Here is a 9,205-nt window from a genome sequence, read left to right on the forward strand (position 1 = left end):
CAATTACACACTGAAAAGAAGCACAGTGAGGATAATTATAGTCTGTTGTGCTTAGTAGAGTGCCTGGCATATAGTAGGTGCTTAATACTGACTTGCTGACAGATGACTTGCATGTAAGGAATGATGGACAAGACATTAAGAATGTGATTGCTGTGAATCAAATGGGTCAGTATTGTAGTAAAAACAAGAAATAACAGAACAACCAATAAATCAACCCACAAGCATTTATTAAGTGCCTATCATGTGGCAAATGCTATACTAAATAATTAGTATACAAGCAAAATGAATCAAATAGTCCCTATTCAAAAGGAAATGATATTCTAATGAGATGGAGAGCCCACGTGTTCCAGTGGTGGTCATAAAATATTAAAAGATGCAGAGGAAGCCTTCCAGTGAGCTTGGTAGATCTTCAACATAGACAAAAATTGATGTAGGATGAAAAGGCATGGGACATGATAAGATGGCCAATCTAGAGCTGGAAAGGACTTTAAAAGTCATTTAATCAAACCTTTTCAATTCATAGATAAGAGAACTGAGGTTTGGTTGTGCTCTGCTTTGGTAGAGAGAATACCCCTATTGATAAATGTATTCTTGAATAAAATCATGGCTCCATCAAATTGATGAATATTCTACTTAATTGAGATTTGCCATAGATATTACAAAATGAATCCTTTTCTCTCATTATTTTTCTCACTTCTGGGCAATCAAGTTTTCAAAGACTATTGATAAGGTAGAAAATATCTAGTGGAGAAAAACCAGGATGATAAAGGGTCTTGTTTCCATATTAAATGAATATTGGGGAAGGAGTGAGAATGTTTAGCACAGAAAAAAGAAGATTCATTTGGGATATTAGAGCTATTTTCACTCACTTGCAGGGTTGTCATGTAGAAGAACAGACCTATTCTGTTTGTCCCCATGCCTTTTATATGTGGCATGCTCACCTTCAATGGAGGTCTTCAAAGAGTCCAGATGACCACTTCTCAAGTACAGAAGGGAATTGGAGGGAAGAATAGGCTCCCTGTCAAGTATAAGTTTGACTGGATGGCTGCTGATTTTTCCTCCACTCCTAAAATTCTATGATTCTGTGAACCTATTTTTTTTAATTGGGTCTCTTTGTCTCATCTATACTAGAAATGCAGGAGAAACACATGGTCCCCATCTCACTATTGGTATGCAAAGCAGGCTCAAATAGTTTAGTCAAGGATGCTTAGACTATTCTGTTTATTACCTGGTTTGGTTCACCCTTCCTTAGGAAATGGTCACATACTGCACCCATCTCCACCCCAGGGGTTCACCACAGTAATACCAAACACTGTGGTTACCCAATTGGTTTAGTCCACTTTAGTTCAGAATTTCTGATCACAAGAGATCAATCAGCCTCAGCATCCCCAGTAGTTGGAATTAAAGATTTGCAGTATCATGATCAATGAGACTAATTTATATATATATATATACATATATATGTATGTATATATATGTATATATATATATATATTCTGAAAAGCAGAGATGGGAGGGAATGTAAGCAAAGAGTAGAGAACAACCTACATTAATACATACTGGGACTGGGAGATGTCAAGGCTGGTGAACAAAATAATGGGAATACAGTATGTAAAAGGGACTACTATGAAACAAGTCTTGAAAGATTGAAGTAAGATTATGCAGAATCTTAAATTCCAGCCTAAGGTTTTTGCATTTTATCCTAGAACCATTAAAGAGATTGTTTTAGCAACTAAATGGAAGATAGCTTTAAAGAGTTAAAAAAAAAAAAGGAAAAGAGACAAAGTAGAAGAATATTGTGATAGCCTAGGCAAAAAGTGGTGACAATAGGAATGAAATGAAGCGAATGAAGAGATATTATGGAAATAGAATCAACAGACTATGGGATTTGATTGGATATGGGAGGTGATAGGGAGCAAGAAGAGTCAAATATGACTCTGATGCTTCAAAAACCTGGGTTACTAGAAGGAAAATAGTGCCATCAGCAGAAATGAGGATGTTTGGAGGTAGGTTCCATTTAGGGAGGAAATCAAAGAGTGATTTTTCATCATGTTCAATTTATGCTGATAAGAGGTCTAGGTGGAGACATCCTGGAGTCAGTTAAAAATCTGGCACTAGAGTACAGAGAAGAAATTAGGTCTGAATGTGTTGACATGGGAGTAATCTAGATAGAAATGATCATTGGTACCATCAAAAAGGATGAAATCACCAAGGGAATAACATAAAAAATAGAAGACATAGTAAGTAGCTTTGTGTGCTGGAGAAGGAGAATAAACCATAGAAGATGGAATAGAAATTGTCAGAAAGGTAGGACAAGAACCATGAAAGACCAATGTCATATACACAATGGAAGAGAGGGCATCTATGAAGCAAGTATGCTCAACATTGCCAAAAAGCTGTATAAAAGTCAAGATAGTTGAAGAAAGATAAAATGTTTCAGATTTAGTATTAAGTAATCACTACAAGCATCCATGATTATGGAAGCATCAATTTCTATAAGTGTGCATTTGGAAACTGGATCTCACAAGATTGAAAACTGAGGTAGCACAGTGGATAGAGAGTGCTGGGCCTAGAGTCAGGAAGACTCGAGTTCAAATTCAGCCTCAGATACTTACTGTGTGGCCCTGAGCAAGTCACTTAATCATGTCAGCCTTAGTTTTGTCATCTGTAAAATGAGCTGAAGAAGGAAATGGCAAACTACTCCAGTGTCAATGCCAAGAAAACACCACATGGGGTTATGAAGAGTCAGACACGACTGAAAATAACTGAACAACAGCAAGAACAACAGAGAAGGAAAGCAAGAGGTATAGGAAATTCAGAGTTTGGCAGTGAAAGGAAGGAGAGATTGAATCATATTTTGAAGGTATGCCAGGATAAAAGGAAACTTTTTAATGATGGTTATTTGTAGGCAATGGGAAAGGAGCCAGTAGACAGGGAAAGTTGACGATGAGAGAGTATAATAATTATAAAAAGGACAAGATCCAAAGGAATTTGGAGGGAATAGAATCAAAGAAGCAATTTGAGGTAATCATTTTGACAAGAATGGCCACCTCATCGTCCCCAGCTGGAGAAAGGGGATAGAAAATGAGCAAAGATAGAGACCACAGAGTATAGGGGAGTTCGTGGCCTTGATCTTTGCAGGAGAGTGGATAGCAAGCTCTGTTTGCTTTTGTGTGGCAAAACATCTCCCTACTTCTGAATTTAAGAAAATCCCTAGGGAATTTTCCTTTTTTCCACTTGGGAAATGGTCACTTAGGAAAATATTGTGATAGCCTAGGCAAAAAGTGGTGACAATAGGAATAGAATGAAGGGAATAAAGAGATACCATGGAAATGAAATCAACATGCTATGGAATTTGATTGGATATGGGAGGTGATAGGGAGTGGGAAGAACCAAATATGACTCTGATGTTTCAAAAACCTGGGTTACTAGAAGGAAAATAGTGCCATCAGCAGAAATGAGGATGTTTAGAGGTGGGTCATAATTTTATTGACATTCACGTTTCTATTGATCATTGCCTGCTTTGACACTGCTATTTGTATTAACAGAAACAGGTTAAAATATTCTTTAACAGGTCTGATAGAATGTACAGTTTCTATAAAAATAGCTGCCTAAGTACTAGATGAAAGGCAGCATGGCACAAAAGGCAGAGAACTAGTCTTGAAGTCATGAAGACCCGAGTTCAATACTGTTTCTAGCATATATAAGATATATGACCATGGAAAGCCCTTAGAGCTCTTGGAGGTCTAGGCGACACTTGGTGGTGTTTCCAGTCCAGGAGTTCCCCATACCAGTGAACTCATAAATTCACACCAATAAGAAAACAAAGTACAAGAAGGATCTGTGTTTAAAATATAATTCATGTGAAAAAAAAAGATCTGGGAGTTTTAGTGTATTGAAATCTCAATATGAATGAATCAGAAGCACGATGTAGCTGCCAAATGAGCTAATGTGAGTTTTCTCAAAATCTTCAATAATTCAATGGTTCTGATATGGGAATAGATATGGGAACTCCAATGAAATGAATTTCAACCTAACCACACAGTCTCATTGTCGGGGAGTCATGTTCATACCCTCCTCTAAATCCTCAACAGGTCTGCATGATATATTAGGAACCTTCTAAATCTTTTTGACATTAAACAGACACCAAAGCTAATCATAGGCCTTTTTTAAAAATCTAGACATATGAATTCATCACAAAAATGAGGACCACAGACAAGAAATGACTTGCCCAAAATCATAGTGTTAGAAATTATTTGAGCAGAAACTGAGAAAAATAATAGCTATCATGAACACAGTGCTTTAAAGTTGGCAGTGTGCTTTACACATATTATCTCACCTGATTCTCCCAACAACCCTGTAAGGTATCTGTTATTATTATCCCCCATTTGTAGCTGATAAAGGTTAAGTGAATTTTCCAGGTCATACAACTAGTAATTTCTGAAACAAGATTCAAACTCAGGTCTTTCTGAATCCAAATCCAATGCCCAATCCACTATACTACCTAACTTCACATGTAATAGAACAAGTATCTTTGATTTTATGTGTTGTCTCAGCTACTTAATATGCAAATTTGTTTTTGTTCAGTCATTTTTTCAGTCATGTGTAACTCTTTGTGAACCCATTTGGGGCTTTCTTGGCAAAGAATCAGGACTGGTTTTCCATTTCCTTCTCCAGCTCATTTACAGAGAAGGAATAGAAAAATTAAATGACTTGCCCAGAGTCACACAGCTGTCTGTGTGTCTGAGTGTCTGAGGCCAGATTTGAACCCAGAAAGATGAGTTTTTCTAACTCCAAGTCTGCCATTCTATCCACTGTGCCACCTAGATGCCTGATAGGCAAAATAGGAAAATTTTAAAGTCTCAATTGGTCACAAATGTCTTCAAACATATGAGCAATTCTCTCTGTATTATCCACAAGTGAAACTATAGGGGCAACTAGGTGGAACAGTGAATACAGCACCAGCCTTGGAGTCAGGAGGACCTGAGCTCAAATGTGGCCTCAGACACAACACAAAAAACTAGCTATGTGAACTCGGGCAAGTCACTTAACCCCAATTGCCCTACTTTCCCCCATCCAAAAAAAAAAAAAAGCACAAGTGAAACTATTTAAGGCTATTTTCCATATGATTTGCCAAGCACATTTCAATCACATCAATAGCTTCAAACATTTAAGAATTAAAGAAGTTTAAAATTGAAAAAGACCTCAGTAGCTCAGCTCCAGAGAACCAAGCTCCGGTGGAGAAGTTCCTAAACTAAGGATTAGTGGAGGAGTTTGTGAGTCAAGTGAGAAGCAGAGCTGATCTTCCAACTGTCTGGTACCATGAGTTACAAAGACTGTGCAGTCCCAAAGGAAGGAGGGATATGAGCTACCATTAAAGAGGGCTCCTGGCCTCTAGCAATCCTAATATTTTTCCTTTTTATGGGGAAGAAACAGCATTAGACATCTGGAGAACTGCATAGATTCTTGGGGAAGCTATGGCTCATTGAAAAGTTCTCTTGCCCCATTGGGACCATGGCTACTCTACCAGATTGGAAACTACAACTACCAGTCAGGAGAAGACAAGAGAAGGCTGCTGTATGAGTCCAAGAGCAGGGTGAGAGGGACCAACCAGCCCAAAAGTCAGCCCAGAAACAGGGATTGTTGGAAAGACTCCATGCCAAGCCAGGGGTGCCAGTGGCAGAACCAGGTCTTGGGAATGAGGCTGTAGGTGATGCAATTCCTGAACCTGATAAGCCTGTTGTCATTCTAGAGGCCATCAGACCTGTCCACTAGGATCCCTTCATTCGCCAAGTGTGGAAGAAGCAGCGGTGGTGGCAGCAGTGGCATGCAGAAAAGCAGCTCACTGATAGGAGGCCTCTGTAATGCGAATGTAAATTTTAAAGATCTTCCCTGCCCCTAGGCTAAAGTGCACCAGAAGCCTGGGGAGGGAGGCTTGTTTTTCAGTAGATACTTTTTGATTGGCCAGTGGGTCAATAAGGTTGTTACATTTTCTGAGCCAGGAGAAGGCTATATAAGCCCTGATGTGTAGCTTTGTTTTGGGACTCACTTTGAGAAGTGTTCTGTGATTTGATCTGAATTCTGGGAAGCCGTTGTTGAGAGTCCCCCGGCTTTGAAAAACCCAGAATGTGGAAACCCAGATGTTGACTGGGTATGGATGTAATGGTTGGACAGTTTGGAAATCTGTCTACTTGATGTTTCTGTCTTGATAATTATGCCTGTATACTTTGAGGTTCAGGGTGCTGACCTTTTCTCCTGAACAAGGTAAACGATATATGTCTGACTGATTAAAGTAAGCTTGTTAACCCATTTTGAGTTGCTTTCCTTTAACAAAGCAGATCCAAGAACCTGTGGTAGCAGCAAACCCTGAGGACGCGCTTGGGGTGCTTGCCGCTACAACCTCCTGAGCGTCAAGAACATATTTCAGGGGAAGAGGAAGCCCAAGAGCAGAGAGCCAGCCCAGCAGAAACTCAGGAACAGAATCTGGTGAGGAGAGAGTCAAGAGAACAGAAGCTGAGCCTGGGGAAGGCTGGAGAAAGGCTGCAGGGAGCAAAAGCTGGAGAGCAGAGCCCTGGGCCTTCAGAGGCTTTGGAATGGAGACTAAGCCCTAAGGAGATGGAAGAGAGGAGTCCAGAACTAATAGAGGCACGGCAATGGGAGAAAAGCTCTGGGGAAGCTCAAGAACAAAATGGGAAACCAGTAGAACCTCAAGAACAGACTTCTGGGGGATGTGAAATGGGAGAATGTAGACTAGGCCCAGGAGAAGAAAGCAAAGGGCATTCAGGGGAATTTAGGACAGAACAGAGACTAATGCAGAGGAAATCCAGGGAGAGCTCGGGACTTTTGGAGACAGAAATGTCAGCTAAATCCTAGGGAGTTTCAAGAACCAAGCTCAGGAGTGATGGAGGCACCAGAAAGGAGACTGAACCTAGGAGAGGATGGAGAGAAGAGTTCTAGACAGATGGAAGGACAGAAATGGAGAATGAACTCTGGGAAGACTCTAGAACAGAGCCCTGGGAGATCAGAGGCCCAAGAACAGAAGCCAGTGAGTTCAGGTTCTAGAGATAAGAAGTTGGGGGTGTTGCCTGAGGTAGAGGCTGAAGAAGGGAGGATAGAGGTTGCTGAAGAGAAAGATGGGGATGGAGACAAGATGTTGAACTCTTGAACCAAGCTCCCCCAACCCAAGGAAGTTGTAAGCAGAAACCCAGGGCCTCAGCACCACTTACCAGCCTCAGCGTCTCCCCTAACCCCTGCTCCACCAACTTCTTAACCCACAGGGCTGTCATGTCTCCTGTTCTGTGTAACAAAATCTAGGTCTAGGGTAGGAGCCCCATGCCACAGTAGACACTCCAGGAAGTCTAGGCCCCAAGAAGCCTCTGCCCCACCTAAACCCCAGACCCCTGGCCCTAGAAAGAAGCAGTACCCCATTACTGAAGAGATACTGGTGCTTGGGGGCTACTTCCATCTCAGCCAAAGCTGCCTGGCCAAGAGGTTCCCTGAGAGACATCGTAAACATCTCAAAATTTCATTTAATGAGTCAACCCTGGAGATCATCTGTTATTACCCTTCTGAGAATTCTGTGCTAGACTCCCCCCCCCCCATGAATAGGAAGATGAGGAGGAATTTTGCTGCTACTGCAAAGGGTGAAGTCCTGCAGAACAAGGCTACTGGTGACCTTTCCAACTGGGAGGCCAGAACTGCTGCCCACTCCCAAGAATTTAAAATGGCTCTTCCATCCTTCCTCAAGGCTTCTGTCCACCACTTTGGACACTTACAACTTATTTGACTCAGGATGAATCATTTAACTTTTTTGTGCCTTAGTCAATTCCCAAGACATATCTGCTAAGTCACATAATTTGGGAGTAAGTCATAGCACTTGTACTAGTTTATGTTGAAACTATAGATCCTTTATTGTTTGCATCTTTTAAGAATCACTAGTTATTTTGAAGATTGACTATTTCTATTTATTGTATAGTTCCCTGTCTTCTCTAGTTGGGAAGTGTGAAATTTTTTGAAAAATTTGTGTAAATAGCAAATTTAATAAATATTATTTAAGTTGAAGAAATAAATGTGCTACCTTTAGAACACTATGACCACATTTTGTTCTTCTGGAAAGGCATTTTAAATCACAGATGAATGCCCACCATTACCAACAACTAATTTATTCAACAAGCATTTATCAAATGAAAACTAAATTCCAGGCACAAGTAGCAAAGAGATAAAGTCAAAACAATCCCTAAACTCAAGAAGCTTACATTTTTATCAGGGAGAGGCAATGTCTATACCAGAGGGAACCTGTGGTCCTCTAGGTCCTCAAGTGTGGTCCTTTGAATCCAAATTCCACAAGCCAAAAGGTCACACTTGAGGACCTAGAGAGTCACATGTGGCCCTGAGGCCACAGGTTCCCTACCCCTGATCTACACAGTGAAGAAAATACAAAGAAATACACAAAGTTAAATGCAAAAGAATATGGTACAAGGAAAACCTTCTGCTGTGGGTATCCAGAAGGGCCTTGTGTAAGAAGTGATTCTTGAGTGGAAACTTGATATAAACTAGGAATTCCAACAAGTGGGTGGGAAATACACAGAAGCTAGAGACAGAATGTCCACAGAGGATATTTAGAACACAGAATATGTAATGTGGAGTAATGGATAATATGACTAAAAAGTAGGCTGGCAACAGATTGTGACCAATTTTTAAATGCTTATTTGCATAGATTTAGAATCAGAAGGGACCTAAGAAATTATTGAATTTAATCGCCTTATTTTCCATAGAAAATGGAGAGTCCAGAGAGGTTAATAGGTTTAATAAAGTTCATATAACCAAGGTAGTAAGTAGAATTACTGGGTCCACTGGCACCCAATCCAATACCTTTTTTTTGTTCTCAGTACTACACTTCTCAGGTCAATCAGAAGAGTTTTGTCTTAGTTTTAGTTTTTGTTTGGTGTGTGAGCAGGCATAACACCATTTACCCCCCAAATTTACCCATAAGTCCCTGTTTTCCTGGGGAAATGTTCAGAGCAATGGGGGCAAAGATACTAAATGAAGGTAGTTGACATAAAAGAGCACAAGCATTTATTTCTGTTCAAGCATAAAACCTAGGAGCCACATTATTTGAAAAATAAAAGACTGGTTGCAGACTCAAATGGAAGGAATTTTTTAACCCAAATTTAAATAACTCTTCTGCTTCAATAGTGCTGAGTCC

At 40.2% G+C, this 9,205-nt stretch overlaps 1 pseudogene; it reads left to right on the top strand.

The window, feature by feature from the left end:
• The first annotated feature begins 2,737 nt into the window (after positions 1-2,737).
• On the top strand, positions 2,738-7,165 carry LOC138171812 (phostensin-like; annotated as a pseudogene).
• The last annotated feature ends 2,040 nt before the right edge of the window (positions 7,166-9,205 follow it).

Source organism: Petaurus breviceps, unplaced genomic scaffold (assembly GCF_028583685.1).
Source record: "Petaurus breviceps papuanus isolate PSGF00001 unplaced genomic scaffold, PetGlider_PUasm1.0 47, whole genome shotgun sequence".
NCBI lineage: Eukaryota > Metazoa > Chordata > Mammalia > Diprotodontia > Petauridae > Petaurus > Petaurus breviceps.